The sequence below is a fragment of the Lepidochelys olivacea genome (assembly GCF_965140295.1).
Source record: "Lepidochelys olivacea isolate rLepOli2 genome assembly, chromosome: 17".
NCBI lineage: Eukaryota > Metazoa > Chordata > Testudines > Cheloniidae > Lepidochelys > Lepidochelys olivacea.
In genome coordinates, this window is record NC_140427.1 from 15,659,149 (window position 1) to 15,680,432 (window position 21,284).

Genomic DNA, 21,284 nt, shown 5'->3' on the forward strand with positions numbered 1-21,284 from the left:
AAAAAGGCCCAATGTGTAAAATATTCTACCATTGTACCTTTTGGTGTGTTCCTTTTATACATTTTTTACCCTTCTTCCTCCACCCACTCCCATTCACCACCTTATTTTCCTGTCTTTTTTTTTTTTTTAAGACCCCTCCCCAGTTCCTGTGTCTGATGGCTAACAAGCATGACAATGCATGTAATGTAACAAGGGAGTTTCACAGCTCCTGGTAAGAGCAATTTCACTGACAAGTTTAATTTGTCCTTGTTGTTTTCATTTATAGTCCCCTTTGAATAATCATATAACACGACTTGTTTCATCAAGTCCTCAAAGTCCCAGAGCAGCTGGCTTCAGCACAGGCAGCTTGTGTTCGAGTATTGATAGTCGCTCTCTCAGTCTTGGCTAAGATAACGATTTGAGTGGTCATGCAATTTTTGTACTGAATTATCTTGTCTCAAGAGCAAATGGTGATAATGTTAATATCTCAAGAGACATGAACACAGTGTCAGCATTTGTATCGTTCCCTGCCTCAGTTTTCCATATGTAAAATGGAGATAGTATTACCCACATTTGTAATGCACTTTGGTCGTTGATAACACCCTTTACTAGAAGAGCTCATGTTTTATAATTAATTCTAGATCCTATGTATACAATACAGATATTCTAGAGAAACATTAAGTAAATGCACTGCATTATGTGTCTTCGTTATGGTATAATTATTTCCCCTTCCCCCTCTGTATTTATCTTTCCAATCCTCTCTTTCCTCACTCAGTTTCTCCAAAGGCTCCTGGGTACTTGTGTCCACAATACAGGCGCAATTGGATAAATAAGCAAATCCCTCTCAAATTTTCCATGTGTAACAACACAGAGATGCGAGTGATCCTATGAGCAATGTCAATATATTAGGAGGCCCCGTCTCACATATGTGGGGGTACTGTGTTAAAAAACATATTTAAACACTGTTTAGTTATGCAGAGCTCACTCCACAGGTTACTGGAGCCCTGTGCTCATAGACTTTAAATCAAGATCTGAGGACTCCAGTATCTCAGCCAGAGGTTATGGGCCTACTATGGTCTTGTAGCCTGCAATCAGACTAGATGGTCTGGCTTTAAAGACTTCCGCTTAAACTGGACCAGGCTGGCTTTCAGCAGGTGTGAACACCACTTTCACCAAAACAATTTCAGCCAGCAGAATGACAATCTGAACAGCACTAAAATGATTCAGACAAATGGTCCTTCCTCCTGTTGCCTTGCCCTGCACCACTGGCCTTTCAGAATCTCCCAGAATCTGCCGCTTCTGGGACCTGTGCCCCGAACTATGGGACAGCCCCAAGCAGGGACACTGCACCTGAAACAGTTCAGAACGGCACGGATATGGACATGGGGCAAAAATGGAGAGTCGCAGAGGGATGCACCGAAATGATTGTGCTTCAGCGGGCATTGTCCCATCCATCACTTCATTTAGGAACAGTTCAATTCTCTTGGGTAGCGCTGGCCGAGGGGGCCAGAGCTGAAAATCTGGATACTTCTCACTTTGTCAGACACAATACAAGACTCCCCCCTCCTTATCGTGCTGTTTTCCCAGAATGGCTTCCTGGTTGTATTTCCATTACTTAACTTTTTTACGACAATGGATTGTTGACCTATCACTCAGGCCCCAACCTAGAGAACCAAGGGACTGCTTTTTGTCCCTATCCTTTCACCTGTCTGGCTTGGGTGTCTCTCCGTTGACCAGCATAGCTCTCGGGGTCACTGGAACACACAAGCCTTCCCACTACGTCAAGGTGCACTTCCCAGGGAAGGAGCGTTGAGAACCTGAAACTCTGGGTATGCCTACACGGCAATGAGAGGTGTGACTGCAGCACGTGTAGACAGACCCAAGCCAACTTTGATCCAGCTAGCTTGAGTAACAAGAGCAGTGAAGTCGTGGCACCGTGGGCTGTACAATCCTACCTAGAACCCGTGGCGTTTATCCAAGTGGCTAACCTGCATAGCCATGGCTTCACTGCTATTGTTACTGGAGCTAGCTAGATCAAAGCTAGCTCAGGTATGCTTCCGCATGCTGCATTCATACCTCTAATGGCAGCGTACACCTACCCTAGGTCAGCAATCTTCTCGAATGCCCTTTTCTAGTCCCACCCATGGTGTAATCTAGAAAACGGTTTTGTTTTGCCCACATACTGGCCATTTAAAACCCAGTAGAAGCCAGGCTACCAGACAAGTTGTTTATTTAAACAGAGTTTTCAAATATGCAGTACTGGGAGCCTAAAATCATTGCTCTTTGAGGAGTTAAAATGGTGCGTATTTCAACACTGCTAAGGTTGTCGCAGATGGACAAGAGCTCAGATATTCCATGGTAGAGCCAACGCTTTGTTCCTAAATCACCCCTTGTGAGCAGCCAAACGGATTGTTATTTTAATTTAACTTGCTACAACAATTCCACTTCTGGGCTAAGACCAAGTGTAAGAAATTTCAGCTCAAAGGAAATAAATGCCTCTTGATAGTGTCTGAGTATTGGTTCAATAGCCGGTAACGCCTCTGATGTAGATGTGTGTTTAGGATCGGGCAAGCTCTCAGAGGCATATTTATCCATCATTCAGTACTGATTCCTTCAACTGCTGATGTAACAGTAGGAAGAGACACCATCAAGCAGGCTGCCCTGCACCACCCAGTCTTGCTGTATCCCTGCCCCACATGCCCCACGTTTTCATGATCTGTTTAGGGCCAGCTTACTCTGCTAACACTTCCACATTAGTCAAACAGCAGGAATAAGACTGGCAGAGTCTTCCCCTTAGGCTGTAAGTTCTCCAGGGCAGTGAACATTGTCCTCTGACTAGTCTGTAAAACACCTGCACCCTATTGGAGCTATAGCAATAAGGAGTGCTTCATATGTTTTTATGTTGTGTCAACTTCTATAGAACAAACATTCATTTTCCCTTTCTTTCTTTCTCTAAAACATTCTTCATTTTGGTTCCATATTAAAATAAAAAAATAGAGGGTCAGAACTAGATCTCTGAAGATGGATATAAATCTCTCTCCTTAGGTTTCTAATGAAGCTTGAAATTAACATGTTTTTTTATTTCATCGTCATCTCTCAGAGATTTTCAACTCTTTAGGACAAGAACCCATTCCTTCCTGTTCTACATGCCGTACAGTACATCATCACTGCTCAGTAAATAAATAATTAGCTAGGTCTTCACTGCTTTAAGAGGAAACACACGAGACAAATTACAAGATAAGCCATAGGATCTTGGAGACAGCGTGTTGGACTTATTTAATAAGTTTGCACAAATGAAAAGTTATTCCTCTATAGATTCTAACCCTTTTCAAGCAGGTCAATGATTAAGCCTGAACTATTTTAAAATGTCTATTAAACATTAAAGTAGGGAATGGCGATGCTACACAAACCCTGAGTGCCAAAGAGTGAGCTGTTTAGGGTTACGTATCCACCCTAGAGTTAAGTCTTACTATGTTTTCTGGGGAGAACCTAGACAAAATATTTTGCCCTGCTTATCTAATCTTCAGTACCTACATGGCTCCCATTATTGTAATCTATTTGCCCTCAGAGCACTGCATAGGGGGGTTCTATTATTCCCATTTTAGGGATGGGGAACCAGGGCACAGAGAGGTTAAATGACTTGCCCAAGATCATACAGGAGGTCTGTGAAAGAGCAGGGAATTGAATCTAGGAGTTTTGAGTGCCAGACTAATGCCACTGTATTATGTACTGTATTCTCCTTGTACCTTACGTTAGGAATGGGTACAAACCCAATTCCCAAGTCTAGATCTGAAATTTATATCTCTGCGATGGGCAGAACCAAAAATCTCATACTCAAATATTCCTCAACTTTGTTAGTTCATAATCAAACTTTCACAAAGTTTGGGATGTTTGTGTTAGGCCACTTTAGGGAGAGAGCTTTGAGTTGCAAACTTGAATCTGGATTTTGGGTCTGGAGTTTTGATTCCAGTGGAGACAAATCTTCAATATGCAGCTTACTGTATTGTAAACAGCGGCCACCACATTGTCCACAGTACACAGATGAAAGCTTCATGCATGTCCCTCTAATGCCAGCACAGGCAACTTGTACAGTCGTTAGGCATCAAAATAGAAATCTCTCTAATTTGACACCTTACATTACACCATCATTTTTAGAGCTAGCTGGGAAACAGCATTTCCATTTCACAGGATATTCTGACATTTAAAAAAAATTATCCCAAATAAGAACGAAAAGTTGAAAATTTTTAATTAATTGTGAAACAAAAAAAATTCTGAAATATTTCATTTCAGAAATATTGAAGCAACTGCATTGCAATGTTTCCTTTCCATAAGATCAGAATGCTTTTTTCCAACTTTGTCATTATGATATATATATTTTATATATGTATACTGTATTACATATGCTGAAATGATAACTTTAAAATAAAGCATTATGACCTTATCAAAATTTAACATTTTGATAATTTCTCACTTTTGAAATAATCAATACATTCCCATGAAACATTTTATTTTCTTGAATCGGCATTTTCCAGTGAATAATGGGTCCATTGGAAAGTTTTCAACCAGCTCTAATCTTTTTATATCATTCAAAGTTTAAGACAATGACTTAGCAAACTGGTTTGGAGCAAAAAGTAACTAATGATTTGGGATACATTAAATTAACTTTCCTACCAAGAGAATTAACAATATGGAGCTAGTCAGGTGTTCCCTTTACATGTTGAAAACTTGGTATTTACATGTTTTTTTTTTAATTTGACACCTTTTGACCAGAAAAATCAGAGCAATGAAGATGAACAGTCTTTTTATATCCTTTGAAGAGGAAAATTCCCCTCTGTTTTCCCCATGAGTTTATAAATCATTCCTCCAAGCCCTACATCATTAGGATCGATTCAATACTGTACTCGTCTGTGAAAAGTGCATTTGAAGTATTAACGGGAGTTTCGATCTGTTTCTGCTATTCAATCCCTTGCACTCAAAATTCATGACTGTATATAAGAACGTAAGAATGGTCATACTGGGTCAGACCAATGGTCCATCTAGCCCAATAGCCTGTCTTCTAACTGTGACTCATGCAGATACCTCAGATGGACTGAACAGAACAGGGCAATTATCAATTGATTGATACCCTCTTGTCCAGTCCCAGCTTCTGTCCCAGAGGTTCAACATACCGAGAGCATGCGGTTGCATCCTTGACCATCTTGACTAATAGCCATTGATGGACCTATATCCTCCATGAACGTATCTAATTCTTTTTTAAGCCCAGTTATACTTTTAGCCTCCACAACATCCCCTGGCAATGAGTTCCACGTGTTGATTTAGCAAGATTGGGCAACTTTTCCCAGCTTAGTTGAACTCCTGGGTTCTTTTGTCCAGTTTTAATATGCCCCACCTTACCAGTTATTAACTCTCTCAATATAAACCATATAAATCTAATATTCTGACAAATAAAATTTCTCATTTTGTAAATATAGAATCTGCTTCTACTGTAGTGGGTCAAAGACCAACACCAACATTTGCAACCTTGGGTGTCCATCTAACATTTATATTTTCAGAGGTATTGACACTTGATGTTGCCACTGAATTTAAATGGAACATGCAGCACCTTTGAAAATGAGTCCATTTATTTAGGTTCCTAAATATGGATTTGGGTGCCTGACTTTAGGCAATCAAGTTAGAAAATTTTGCCCTAGGTGCTTAGTAAATAGGTACAGTGACATGCTGTAAAAACAGCATATTTCTTACTATGGGCTGGACACGGTCTCAGTTTCCATATTTTGGATATCTATTTGCTTTAAATTTGGTTGTAGCCTCTACATAGAAATCATGCATCCCGGTACAAGCCCTGAGTGCTATAGCTCGAACTGTGTATGTGTCCTCGATATAAAATCAGATGGTGTTATAGTATGGCAACTTGTTTTCATTACTGGGCAGGAAGTAGTTGAAACATTCTCTCTGAAATTCTTCACATTAAGGATGAAACCGAACCTGACCCCCACATCTGGATGTCAACCTCACTTACTGACAGAAACAAAACCTTGCATAGAATCCTGGTCCCCGCTTAAGTCAATGGAAAAACTTCCAAGGACTTACTAAGGTCAGAATTTCACTCCATGCATCCCTTTGTTCCCGAACGTTGGTAGCTCAAAACGCGGACATGAGCCCATATTTTCACAGAGTGCAGAGTATTTGGTTTTTCCTTCAGTCTGGAGATAAATCATAATAAAAAAATATCAGATTGTGCATGAACCTATTTGTATTATCATAGCACTTAGGAGCTCTGTTCATGGATCAGGACCCCATCATGCTAGGTGCTGCACAAATAGAACAAAAAGATGGTCCCTGGCCCAAAGAGCTGACAATCTAAGTAATAGATCTGGTATTCTGGTTCCAGCAGGGACACAAAGCTTCCGTATGTAGCTTGTTTTCTTTTAAAACAGTGGACACTACAGCATTGGCATTAGTAGAGAGAGTCAAGCTTCAAATGATTTCCTTTCGTGTCATACCACATGATGTTTGAGCTCCTAATCCTCGCCCTTAAGACTCATTGTCAATCAACAGCCATGTCTATCTCTATTAATTTCATCCTTCACTCCTCCTTCCTAACCATTTTCCACTCTTAGTGTCACACTTTGTTTCATGTCACCCTGGACATTTGGAAAAAAAGAGTCCCTTTTCCCATACACCAAACATCTTTCTCTTCCTTCTTCCAGGCCCACTTCTCTAATTACGCTTTCCTATGCTGACCCAATGCCATCTCAGAATTGTACCACTGTCTCATACATCATATTTGTCCACAAAAGACAGAAGAGGGGTGGCATTTGCTAAAGCATGTAAGTGACTTAAGGAACACACACCCCTTTGAATGTCAATAGGTCTTGGACACTTAAGTCATTTAGATGCTTTTGAAAACCTCACCTGAGGTCTCTGCCTCAAAAGCTTATAATCCAGTTCAAAGTATCATGTGCACTTACAGTATATATATACACACACACACATATACACACACTAAATGAAATCAGCAGACAACAACAAGGAACACACCACCCGCAAAAGACCAGTCTAAAATCAGGGGAAGCATTTGTCAATTTTTGTAGCCAACTGTGCTGAACAAACTCTAAAAACTCCGTGTGCACCGATACATACAAGTGTGTTTTAGTTCACGGAGCAAGGACATAAGCGCTGCTAGGAAATACTTGAGATTTACTGGAGAATTCTGGGTGCACAAGGCAAAATGGTACATCACAAGCTTGATGTGCTCTTTTGAATGCCAACAACCACTCTGATTTTCTAACTCACAGCTTCAGAGCTCTGCCAGTGTCAGAAATCTGGCAACAAAGCAGGTGCCTGTGATGTGCTCATTTTGAAATCTTGATATCATTGGAACTTGTTAATCAGACAGATGTGTTTGTGGATTAATATTTTTACCCAATTTAGTTCCAGAAATGTGAGGTCTGAAACTGCCAGCTTTCATAACATGCTTTAAGCTGTAGTTTAAAATTTGACTTCACAGGAAAGCTAAAGTGAATTTAATTGATTCCTTCAGACCTGATCTCTCATAACTAGCAGCTACAACATCAATGTTTGGTGAATAAATGTTATTTTTAATTTACCTTAAAAAAAAAACAACCCTGCTGGGATTACAGAAATGTGTTTTTTCTAAAATTAATTGGGTGACTTTTATCCATTGCATTCACTCTAGCTCCTTTCATATTCAGTCACCCCAGATTTTCAGCCAGAGTTAACGAGTCCCATTAAATATACAGGACCACAGTTATCTCTAGTGTAATTCCACCAAAGCCAAAAGTATTAACCCAGGAGGGTAAGAATATGGCCCACAGTGCTTGTACATTGGTCCTGTGGTCTAGTAGCCATCCGAATGTGAGGTTATTCAAATCTGATTTTGGGTCCCTTAGGTCCCAGTAAAGAATGCTTTGGCCACAGTGAATTGAGCACTTGAGGATGAAGGAGTTCCTGTTAATATTCAGAAACTCAGTCTAACCACCTTAAAGCTTCAGCCAAAGACACATTAAATTGTAAAGTGAGCCACATCTGTATTGAAGTAGTCATCTACCATCCAGTTGCACTATTTACAAAAGTAATAATTAGCATTTAGATTTTGGTGTCATGGTGTTCATATAGACAGGCAGACTACATAGCTAAATAAGGGGACAGAACCAAACCAAAGGCCTCTATAGGTCTGGCTGCCAAATGCATTGTGCCTACTTTGCATGATAGCATCCTTGTTTGCAAAAGGTGATTCCCCATGAAGTACACCCCAGAAAGGGGAATAAAAAGAACTCACTAACAATGACAAAATGATACCAAACTGCTGAAGCCAGGATGCATTTGAGGATAGGGTGGGGTGGAGAGAGAGGTTGGTAAAGATGCCTCCTGTGAAACCTGAAATACATTTCACAATAAAACAGTATTTTCTGGATTTCTCTTCCCTTTTTGGTTGTTGTCATTCTTGTTTTGTTTCTTTAAACAACAGGTGCAATAAAACGAGAGGGCCAAATCCTCAAGCCAATACAGCTGTACTGATTCACACCAGATGAGGGTCTTTGGCCCAGTTGCATCGTTTCCTGAGAGTAAATTTAACCATACTAAATCACGGGGCAAATCCACCCACAGTGTCCAGTCCAAGTGTCTCAAATGGTCAGGAGTGACATCCACAGGAGGAAGGGGTGGTTTCCTCCCTACCCCATGTCAAAGAAGCTGGGCCAGTCCAATAGCTAAAGCTGTCCTTCCAACCATACTGTCTGTGTCTTGAACCACTGCAGTTTCACCATGTGCCCACACTAATATTGTTATAAAACTTCAGCTCCTAAAACTTATCCCACTGTCTCCAGCAGCAGTGGATTCTGGGAGATCTAAAAACAGCATCATAGTTGGAGAAGGGACTAAGTTGGTGCAGGCAAAATGGTTATGATTAAGAGAGTATTTATTTCTAATTATCAATGTAAATGGTATACATTTCTTTGCTGAGCTGGTTGACATTTTCCAATTTTTATTGCTGTTCTTTTTTTACAAAAATGTTTGCTAAAATTTTGATGCAAAAAACCACCCATCTCCCCTGTGGTAAAACATTGATTAAAACAAAAAAAAAGTAATTGAATTTTTCTAGGTTTTAACCACATCTATTCAAGTATAAAAGAAAGAAAGACATTTTTTGCTCACCCCAAAATTATATGACATGACCATTAATCACCATCAAAGGCAAATAAATTTTGGGTGGGGGGCGGGGCAAGTAAATCCTCTTTTTGCACTTAGCCAGTTGTGTAAGTTCTTCTCTCAGTGGGAGTCTCAGTTTGTGATCAGAGGATTTAGGGCAAAATAAGCAGCTAGAGCTGATTAACTGAAGTGAAAAGAAGAGATTCACATTACATACAAATGATATTGGCCATCATGATAAAGAACAAGGAAATTAAAAACAGAACATGGGTGATACAAACAGCATGTGCAGCTTTTTTAATTATCTTCCTGAATATAGAAAATAATTTCATTTAAGCCAGTTACCTATTGTTCAATTTAAGAAACTGTAGCAATCATTTAAAAAGTCAATTTCTGTTCTCAAAATACCAGTCAAGAGAGAAAACTATCCAGTTTTAAGGTAAGCTAAACTCTTTCCAGGGTCATTATGCTAGGGATTCAAAACATCAGTTTGAGTCCTTTTCAATCTAAATATCTTGTTCTATTTGATTTTTGCTCAGATGGAATCCTTTAAGTGGATATGTACTGAACATCACATGAAAGTTCACATCAAATTTTGATTACTGTTATAAAAATACCAGTCTAACCTTTTCTGTGCTTTTGCAATTACTGCCACTCTGTTTAAAAGTGATTGTTAATAAAGGAGAGATAATTGGAATTCAAAGTTACCATAGCAATGCTATTCTATCCTGATGTGGCTTTTGGTTAGGTTACTGGAAAACAGTCATCACATAAATTCCATCAAACTCTTAAAACACACGTCATGTCAGGACCAAGACACAAGATAACCATCACATTTTAAAAAAGAACTTTGTCATAACATAGTAAAGTGACTAAATGTAGCCTGCTTAGTATTTACAGTTCCCTCAAGCCCATTGATAGGATAGTGCCTGTAGTGGTGTGCATTAGCATACATGCATATGTCTTCAGCATGGCTTCCGTGCAGATTTAGCAAAAACAAAATTGACAAGCCACTAAGGCCACACTCCAAAGAGCACTGAAATCAAAGGGACTCTTTCCGTCGGCTTCGGTGGGTTTTGGCTGAAGCCCTAAGAACTCTGCAAGTGAAGATTTCAAATTGAAATCAAAATAGAAAAGCAAACTCAGTCTCTAATCCCTAGACTCACCTGGATTTCTTCAGGGGGGACACAGGATGCATAATATATTAAATTGTCCTTGGACATTATTGCTTACATGCTATTTATCTATCCAGATTGCATTTTACAGGCCACGTGTAACTGAAATTCATATTACCCTAAGAACAGCCATACTGGGTCAGACCAATGGTCCATCTAGCCCAGTATCCTGTTTTCCAAGTGACCAGTACCAGATGCTTCAGAGGGAATGAACAGAACAGGGCAATTATTGAGTGATCTATCCTCCATTGGCCAGTCCCAGCTTCTGACAGGCAGAAGTTCAGGGACACTCAGAGCATGGGGTTGTGTCCCTGACCATCTTGGCTAATAGCCATTGATGGACCTATCCTCCATGAACTTATCTAGTTCTTTTATGAACTCAGTTATAATTTTGTCTTTCACAACATCCCTTGACCACGCTTTCCACAGGTTGGCAATGACTATTTTTTACCCTTAAAAAGGCCACACACAGAGTAGTTGGTCTTGGGGATTTTAGGTTTTGCAGGAAGTATTCCAGTCTTTACAGACCTACAGTTGGTTCAATATGTTCCAACCTCAGTCCTGTACCACTTGAATAAAAGGTTCCACAAGAAGAACATTAAGTTCCCAACATGCATTTTAGTTAATACTTTGCTTAACAACCCACCTTATGAAAGATGAATTGATGTCCTATGCTGTTCAAACATGTAGCAGGTACTCCCACTGAATATATTTTGGATTAAATTGGGATAGAGCAAATCCAATCTGGAAAAAAAATTGTTTTTTGCAATGAGCAAATATCTTTGTGTCATTGAAGGATACACTGTCTGGTACACAGAAGACAGAGGCTAACACATGACAAAGAATGCACATGTTCTTGATTCTCCTTTAATTCTTTGGGGCCACATTACTCTTACTGCCCGTTTCCCAGTGACAATCTTACTACGCACACGGCCATTTCTGACTAAGGCTTGCTCACGCACCACAACCGCTTAACACAGAAATGACTGAGCAGATTGGGGTTAGTCCTGTGGCCGGAAATGTTAGTAAATAAACTCCCACTGTGGTAAGGAGGAGCAGCAATGGACCTTTAACAGCTTGCCACCAGTAGGAAAAAGGAAACTACAGCAACAATAGTGATACACAAATGTAACTTTATGCACGAGCAGCCCACTGCAGCCAATGGAAATACTCACAACTCATGCGCATGAACTTCGGCATATGAGTAATTGTTTACCGAACTGGGACCTTAGAGAGTCCCGTACAATTTCAGGCTAAGGCCCAGGAAGCGCACCTTTGAGTTAAAAGAAAGACATAATATCCAGAGCTAATGTTAGCCAGAAAGGAGATGCAAATAATCTGTTAAATTGGATGGGTCAAGCAATTTCAGAAAGCTGGCTCCACTGTTTGATTACAAAAGTTATATTGTATTGGAACAACTTCAGTGTTCGTTGGTTAGTTATCAACATCATACTACCCCCTTCAGTTGTGACTTTATAGAATCTAGAATTTCAGTTCTGTGGTTTCAGGAGTTAAGGGTTCCCATGTATTTAAAAACAGATGCATCAATCAAACCATGGTCACTGTTATTACTAACTAATGCTTAGCACAAAGTGATGAACAAACACTGACTCATTACAGACCTGTACTGGACCACTAAGCAGCAAGACCTTTGTCCATCCTTAGGCCACAGGACCTGTCTACCTTCTGGAGTACATGCAGCCTGGTGCTTTCCTCCCAGGCCTCCTCCCCCATGTCCCCATCAGCAGCCTGATGCAAATCCCACCAAAGGAGTCTTTCCATTTATTTCAATGAGCTGTGGATCAGCCCACAGAACAAGCAGTGAAATGCAAACAGCACATAGGTGGAATGAACTGTGTTGCATCAAAGGGTTTGTACAGTATTTTCAAGTGGTTTTCCCAAAGAAGCCCCAAGGCCTGTTACAAAAGGACTTCTCCCTTCTCCTGGCCAATTCCTTAGTGTTACATTGGCTACATAAAAGATTTTCCTTTAGGCTGCTGGATCCTTTCCTTTAGTCTGGCCCTGAATGTTGAATCCTAATAAGTGATATTTCAGAGATAATCATTTTAGTTACTCAAGGGCTGCGTCTAATTATTTAAGAATCCTTGCTGTCTTATTTTAATTGTGCGTGTGTACACACATACACACACACTTTATATATATGAAAGAGAAACAGGCAACCACAGTATTTTTATTCATTTTGCTTTTCTCTCTTGCATGTCACTTTATTACCTCCAAGCCAAAATGCTAAGTATGTTTAATACTAGTAATACCCCTGGATATTTTAAAATCAGATATTCTGCTGTTATAGCCCATTTCTCTCATCTCTCCCCCTCCAGCAATAGCAACTGCAAGTGGGAAGCTGAAACACCAAAGAAGGTTTCCTGCGGCAAAACTCTGTGCCAGCCATTGTTCTAGCAGCATGCATCTGCTCAATGATGCTTACGGAGCCGTTCCTCTGAATTTTTTCTTCCCTGAGGGGTGACAAATAGGAACAACCACCCTCTTACTATGCTCATCAAACCCCCAAAAGCTTTCTGCTGCTGTCTCTGTAACCTAATCAGCAACTCGGAGATACAAGCTATCCGCAAACAAATGCATCCTCAGACCAGCTCCCCTGCATGAGGATGCTCCCTGCCAGCTCTCTCTTTTTCACGTTACCTTCTTTTGAAAAATCTTCAAGATTGTTGCTTATTTCATGACAATGTTTCCATCGCTGCCAAAATCTGCTCTGCCATAGGATACTGGGGGGAGGGGGCAGGGGAGAAGAACAATAGAAACAGCCATATTAAAGCAATCACTTCAGCACAAACACTTGCCAGTCATAATTTTTTGAGGCTGTGATTGGCAACCTTTTGGCAATAAATAAGTCCTTTTATACATGCGGCTTGTCAAATTATACATTGAACAAGGAAAGGGCATAAGAACACACACATTAGACAGGAGGGATTTTCATTTACTTTTCTCACAAGCTTCATAAAATGGATTAGGTCAGTTGAAATGGATGGAGTTACTCAAATCTAAAGAACGGAATTAAATGGCTTTTGAAAATGCAGACCAATGTTATAGGTCTCATCCAGAAAGGTGCTGAGCACAGACTTCTGAGAGTTGCAAATGCATGGCAGTGCTCCAGATTATAACTTTAACGTATTTATAATAGGTTACCTTATGGTTAAGAGCCCATGCATTAATCTTTCAGCAAGGCTATAGGTTATAGTATTCATAATAAACTACATCTGGCGTTGATGACATAACTCCATTTAGCATTAGTGGTGGTAGAAATAGCAGTAATAAAACAGTCTTGGCTAGAGGCCACAACCATGATTGGGTCCCATTGTTACAGGCATTGTCCATACTCATATTTAGAGAGACAGACCCTGTCCTGAAGAGCTTACAATTTACATGGACAAGAGAAATAAACAGAGGGTGAGGAAACTGAGGTACAGCAACATGAAGTGACTTGCCCATGGTCATCTAACATGTCATTGTCAGAGATGGGAATAGAACCAAGGTCACCTAACTTTCATTCCAGTGTGCTATGATCCTAACAACAACATGATGTCATTTATATTGCTGTCTGAATTAGTTCCAAATAATTTACCCGTAAAATATACTTTTATTTTCCTTTTCATGCATTATCTGAGACTAGACTTTGTGCAACTGCAAATATTTTAGCTTAAGGACTGCTTCTTTTGATGATGTTTCCAGGTGTGTGTCATCATCTTTTTTATTGACATCCAACTGTAGGTTTCTATCCTAATCTTACACACACAATGCCACAGGGTGCCTTTTCCCAAGCCTGATTAAGACTGGGACATGGCTGAAGATTATCTGGCTCACTCCAGACAAAACAGGCCAAAATGGGGAAAGCAACTGGAAGATATGGCAGCGATTATATTGGTCACTTTGACAGACCTGGGGTTTTCTATCTGCTACCCAAGATCCATAAACCTGGAAATCCTGGACGCCCCATCATCTCAGGTATTGGCACCCTGACAGCAGGATTGTCTGGCTATGTAGACTCCCTCCTCAGGCCCTAAGCTACCAGCACTCCCAGCTATCTTCGAGACACCACTGAAGACTTCCTGAAGAAACTACAATCCATCGTTTCAGAGTAGCAGCCATGTTAGTCTGTATTCACAAAAAGAAAAGGAGTACTAGTGGTTAGTCTCTAAGGTGCCACTAGAACTCCTTTTCTTTTTACAATCCATCATTGATCTTCCTGAAAACACCCTCCTGGCCACTATGGATGTAGAAGCCCTCTAAACCAACATTCCACACAAAGATGGACTACAAGCCGTCAGGAACAGTATCCCCGATAATGTCACGGCAAACCTGGTGGCTGAACTTTGTGACTTTGTCCTCACCCATAACTATTTCACATTTGGGGACAATGTATACCTTCAAACCAGAGGCACTGCTATGGGTACCTGCATGGCCCCACAGTATGCCAACATTTTTATGGCCGACGTAGAACAACACTTCTTCAGCTCTCATCCCGTAATGCCCCTACTCTACTTGCACTACATTGATGACATCTTCATCATCTGCACCCATGGAAAAGAAGCCCTTGAGGAATTCCACCATGATTTCAACAATTTCCATCCCACCATCAACCTCAGCCTGGACCAGTCCACACAAGAGATCCACTTCCTGGACACTACGGTGCTAATAAGCGATGGTCACATAAACACCACCCTATACCGGAAACCTACTGACCACTATTCTTACCTACATGCCTCCAGCTTTCATCCAGACCACACCACACGATCCATTGCTACAGCCAAGCTCTACGATACAACCGCATTTGCTCCAACCACTGAGACAGAGACAAACACCTACAAGATGTCTATCAAGCATTCTTACAACTACATTACCCACCTCCTGAAGTGAAGAAACAGATTGACAGAGCCAGAAGAGTACCCAGAAGTCACTTACTACAGGACAGGCCCAACAAAGAAAATAACAGAACGCCACTAGCCATCACCTTTAGCCCCCAACTAAAACCTCTCCAACGCATCATCAAGGATCTACAACCTATCCTGAAGGACAACCCATCACTCTCACACTCATGGTCGTTTTGCTACCCAACTTCTCAGTGTAGGCATGATACTAGATTCCCGATTGGTTTTAGTTGATGATACAGTGGTGAGCAACACGGCCCTTTCCCAGATGCATTCAACCAGAAGGCTTTCCTCCCAGATGAACCCATCTGTGCTTTTATCACTGAAATACACTTCATGCAGGCCACACCTTCTCCACACAGAGACAGAGCTTGGAGCCTCCATCTTCATGTGTTATTTACTCAGGTGCGATCCGTGGAAGCACGTGAGCTAGATGGGGAGGGAGCTCCCCTAGGACATTCTGTGTAACAGCTCCTTGACTTTGCAAGTGGTTTATCCTGTTGATTCAAAGTAGCCTGAATCTCTTGAATTTCAGGGCCTAAGGCAAAACCTATCTAATTTCCTGGGGCCTTGCGGGTATTTTTGTTTGAATTATTGGCTGGCTACTTCTGTGTGGGCGAGGTTGGGTTTTGCAATATTGCTGGATAGGGACTGCTATTTGAAATAATTATCTGGATGACGAGAGCCAAGGATAGGTGCTTGTTTTATACACAAATCAAAGCAAATAAATAAATACTTTATACATTGGTCATTACTGGTAGTAGGTTATTGGTCACCAGTAAGTTACACGGTTTTGAATGGGCTCCGGCTGAATGAGTGAGACATTATATATGAAATACCTTTATTTATACACAAGCAATGTTGTTCTCAGGCAAATAAGGTCATTCACTTCAGGAACTACCATTCCCCGCAAATTTGTGCAAACCTAAATTAGAAGAGTATTCATTATAACCTAAGGAAGACACATGCCAAACCTTAGCGCTACATACAATAGGATGAGTGCCTGCAAACACTATTTGTAGTTTTTACCTAGGTATAATCATCTATCCCTTTACTTCCTTTGGGTAAAAAAAAAAAAATTCCAGGTGGATTTTTACCTATGGATTTTGTAATCTTCATGAAACAAATAACTGCTTTAGTAATTCAAATTCATTAATCAGCTAAATACAAAACACTGGTGGAAATCCAGAGGTAAGAGTGCAACTTGTCCCCTGGGGCTTAGGTATTTCACATATGGTGTTTAAAACCACCCCGTTCTTATACTCTTGCAATAATAAAGCACTACAGGGTGGGCCAAGAGTCACTGCTAAAGCCTTAAGGATGGTAAAGGAGCACAAAACAATTATTTCTTTAACATGATTACCATAATCATTTTTTCAGTGGGACTTGTGCATCTCAAATCATTGAAAGAAAAGGAGTACTTGTGGCACCTTAGAGACTAACCAATTTATTTGAGCATGAGCTTTCGTGAGCTACAGCTCACTTCATCGGATGCCACAAGTACTCCTTTTCTTTTTGCGAATACAGACTAACACGGCTGTTACTCTGAAACCTATCAAATCATTGAGATGCTGCTGAAAATTCTACCAATTAGTTTTCATCCAGAATGCTCCAAAAATGATTTATAAACTCTTCTGGTTGTACAAACTATTTTTATTCTGTATAGGCAGAGATAACAGATCTATCGAAAGGGAATTTTGACCATTTCTGAAATCAAGGGGTGGAATGTGGACATTTCCTGGTACACAGATACACCGCCTAACAGTTTAGGACAGGATGTAAAGATTATAGGTGCATTTTGCAAAACCAACTAAATCACTTAGAAGTCTAAGTTCCATTGGCACTTTTGATTATTTTATCCTACATCTACGTCAAACTATACCGCATATATTTTGCGAAGACATCCAATATGCAAGTGAGGATGGATTTACCACTTCCTTGGTAAAACGTATGATTGATTCATTACCGTAATAAGAATGCAACCAAAATGTTGAATAGGCTACATTTCAGGCATTAGACTCTGCGTGTATGTACACATGTATATAACAGAGACATTTGTTTCATATTACTGGCCTTATTTCTAAGTTCCTGTGATTATACTTCCTTTCTTCACCCCTCCAAAAATTAACCCAAATATTCCCTTTCGGTTCAAAAAAGGAATAAAATTTGCAACATGCACAAATTATTAATAGTAAAGATGGGTCTAAGCTTCCAAGTTCAGATCTGGATCCACAGTTCAGCAGTGTTTGTTACACAATATTTGTTAATTAAAGATTTTGAGAAAACTCACAATGCAAATAGCATGCCACATACTAAACTTATTCAAAACGGACAGTAACGTAAGTCCTGGCTCAAGTTGATAAACATTTGTAACGTTTTATTTTCTTTGGAGGTGTATTTTCTTGTGCTGTGTAACACCAGAGAGGGGCGATGGGCCGCACCGTTAATTTACTGTTTTTTTTAATGTCAGGAAAACAAATGGAGCAATGTAAAAACAACAAACAACAAACCAGTTAGCATGTAACCACAAAAGGGTACATTTTCAAAGCACTTACAAAGTTCCAGCAACGTGATTCCTATTTACTTTAATAGGGGCTGGGTGGTAAAATTCACACGTGTTGCTTTGAAAAGTTACATTGAGTTGGCCTTGTCTGTCTTAGCAGTAAAGGAATAATGTGTGTGCGCCATAAAAAAAAGAAACTTTTATGTTTGCCTCTTGCAATTTCTTTCATTATCTGAAGAATTCATTGGTGGCCGAAATAAGTTTGCAAATGCCTAACTGTGTTCTCTTTAATTTTACACAGAGACTTTTAAAAATATTAGCTCAGAGGCGAGTCAATCTCTAGAGAATACGCATGTGTTGAATTCAGTATTAAAGTGTCCCTTTGTTTAAACACAGGGCTAGTTAATTGTGCTCTGAAGCATATCAAAGGACTGAATATGTAGAACAGGACAGAAAGGAAGCTTCTTCAACAGAAGCCCATCCATATTACCTAGCCAAATTTGTGTGTGTGTGTCCATTAGGCTTGATCTGCTGCTGCTGTGAAGTAAAAATATTAGCTCCAATTAATCCCAAATTGACCTAAAAGTCATTGGGCCGGGGGGAGGGAGGAACAGAAAATGGTCCATGAACCAAGTGAGCTGCCTACCCTTCCTTCCCTTGAATTTTTTTAGGTGAATTTAGCACTGGGGAAAGATCAGAGAGAGATTCCATTGAAATCCTTCTACCTAGCTATAGAACAGGTAAGACACAGACAGCAGTATCAAAAGCTTTATCACACCCTCCCCACCATTGTAACTCAAACCTCTGCTGAAGGAACTATCTTTGTTCTCTATGCTGATATGGTCCCTTGGGTCTATCTGTTAAGACAGTTAACACATGTGCCAAGTGTGACATGAACATCTCTGCATTGAGATGAAGAACCCAATGCAACCTGGTAACCCAGAAATCCAGCTGTATCAGCATAAAGGCCAGTAGCAAAGTCATGAGCCTCTTTCAATGGACCAGCTACTACAAGGAGACAAAGGGCCATGCCACTCCAGAGTGGGTTACAATGTGGTCAACCTGATTCATCACCTCAGCTGAGCCATTCATTCCTCCCAGTTCCCAGGGATTTTAATGAGTGTCACTGACCTCATCCCAACCACCTCTACGTATCTGATGGGAGCTCATTTTTAATATACCAGGAACATTTGGACATACAGACACTGCCGACATCCAGCTATTGGTCTACAAGTCTGCGTGTTACGGCAAATAGGGTTATGACCAGAGCTGGGCAGGAAACAGGTTTCCCACCCTATACGAATTTTTGAGACTCTCAACATTTTCCCTGTCCCGAATTGAGACGAAAAGTCAAAAATCTCAAAAATGTTCATCGATAATCTGAAAAAAAATTGCATTGGGTCAAAGAGTTTTATTTTGATAATTCCGAAACCTTTTGTTTCAATGTGGACCTTTTTTTGGACATCTTTTTGCTAAACGTTGGTTAAATTTTCAAAACAAAAAGTCATTTTGAACAGATAAAACAGGGGTTTTTTTTTTCAAAAATTTGGAAATGGGAGGTTTGTCAAAACTGACCCTTTCATGTGAGTAGTTTCAGTTTTGATGGACTGGTATTTTCCAATGAAAACCATTTCCTCAGAAAATTCGTAACCAGTGATATGACCCAGAGACGAGCACTTCTTTAATCCAGCAGCTCGGAAGGCAGCAGTATCCATATTACGCTGTTCAGTACATTACAGCATCTCACATCATATGGCAGCGAAGCATTGTTATTACTTTATTTATACACCAACGATTCCCATCACGGTTCAGAACTGTCAGTTAACCCACACAATGAAACGTTTCCAAACTCGTACACAGGGTCTGCAGAGCAAGCTAGTGATCATATCACCTTTAAAATGGTACACTCAAAAAAAGTTTTGTGGTTTCAATAGAAATCAAGAGGCTGAATATGGCTGAGTGGTTTTTTTATTTTCCATAAGCTGAAATGTGTAGACCCTGCACTTACACAGTAAATAATGATATTCAAGGTACAGATAAGTCAATTGTCTGCAAAAGTAATTCCCAAACTCATGCTTTCTAACGTTTCTGCTACATGTACTTTCTCCCAGCTGGGCTTTCACAGCCCAGATTAGTTTTTTCTCCTAGCATTTAATGACATTTTTGTGGTATTACTTTTGACACATTAGAGGTAATGGGACTGAATCAGACTTGTATTTCATAGTTTTCTCCAAATCAAAAGACTACTGAAATACCTCAAGGCATCTCTGGGTCAGTGCATTCCCTCAGGAGGGTATCGGTTTTGTTTTTCCCCCCTCTCTTTGTCAGTTAATTTGTCCATTTCTATGTAAGTTTATTGAAAGCACTGAATCTTAATTAGTCCTCTTGAGTTGCTGTTCCCCATAGTTACTGTGTCTCACTATCAAATGCAGTGGAGTTGAGTGAAAAATAGATCTCATTAAAGCTATGGTTTAAACATGAAATATTGTTACATATATAGCTACATATACACACTCAACCACAAACGTTATATTTTTATATATAAATAAAATTATATACATGCCTGTCATAAATATAAAGGGAAGGGTAAACCCCTTTGAAATCCCTCCTGGCCAGGGGAAAGCTCCTCTCACCTGTAAAGGGTTAAGAAGCTAAAGGTAACCTCGCTGGCACCTGACCAAAATGACCAATGAGGAGACAAGATACTTTCAAAAGCTGGGAGGAGGGAGAGAAACAAAGGGTCTGTGTCTGTCTGTAGTCGTCTTGGCCAGGGACAGAACAGGAATGGAGTCTTAGAACTTTTAGTAAGTAATCTAGCTAGGTATGTGTTAGATTATGATTTCTTTAAATGGCTGAGAAAAGAATTGTGCTGAATAGAATAACTATTTCTGTCTGTGTATCCTTTTTGTAACTTAAGGTTTTGCCTAGAGGGGTTCTCTATGTTTTTGAATCTAATTACCCTGTAAGATATATACCATCCTGATTTTACAGGGGGGATTTCTTTATTTCTATTTACTTCTATTTTTTTATTAAAAGTCTTCTTGTAAAACACTGAATGCTTTTTCATTGTTCTCAGATCCAAGGGTTTGGGTCTGTAGTCACCTAGACAAATTGGTGAGGCTTTTTACCAAACCTTGTCCAGGAAGTGGGGTGCAAGGTTTTGGGAAGTATTTTGGGGGGAAGGACGCGTCCAAACAGCTCTTCCCCAGTAACCAGTATTAGTTTGGTGGTGGTAGCGGCCTGTCCAAGGTGTAATATTTTGTACCTTGGGGAAGTTTTGACCTAAGCTGGTAAAGATAAGCTTAGGAGGTTTTTCATGCAGGTCCCCACATCTGTACCCTAGAGTTCAGAGTGGGGGAGGAACCTTGACAATGCCTATGTAGACACCTACACACATTTTGTGTGCGCGCACTCACACATACCATACACCCTTATAACACACATTCCAATTGGCTGCCAATAGTTCATATGACCTAAAATAATAGCACACCTGTACCCTTCTCTCCCTCCCAGAAGAAAGACACAAGGGTCAGAAAATTCAACAGGGTTTCA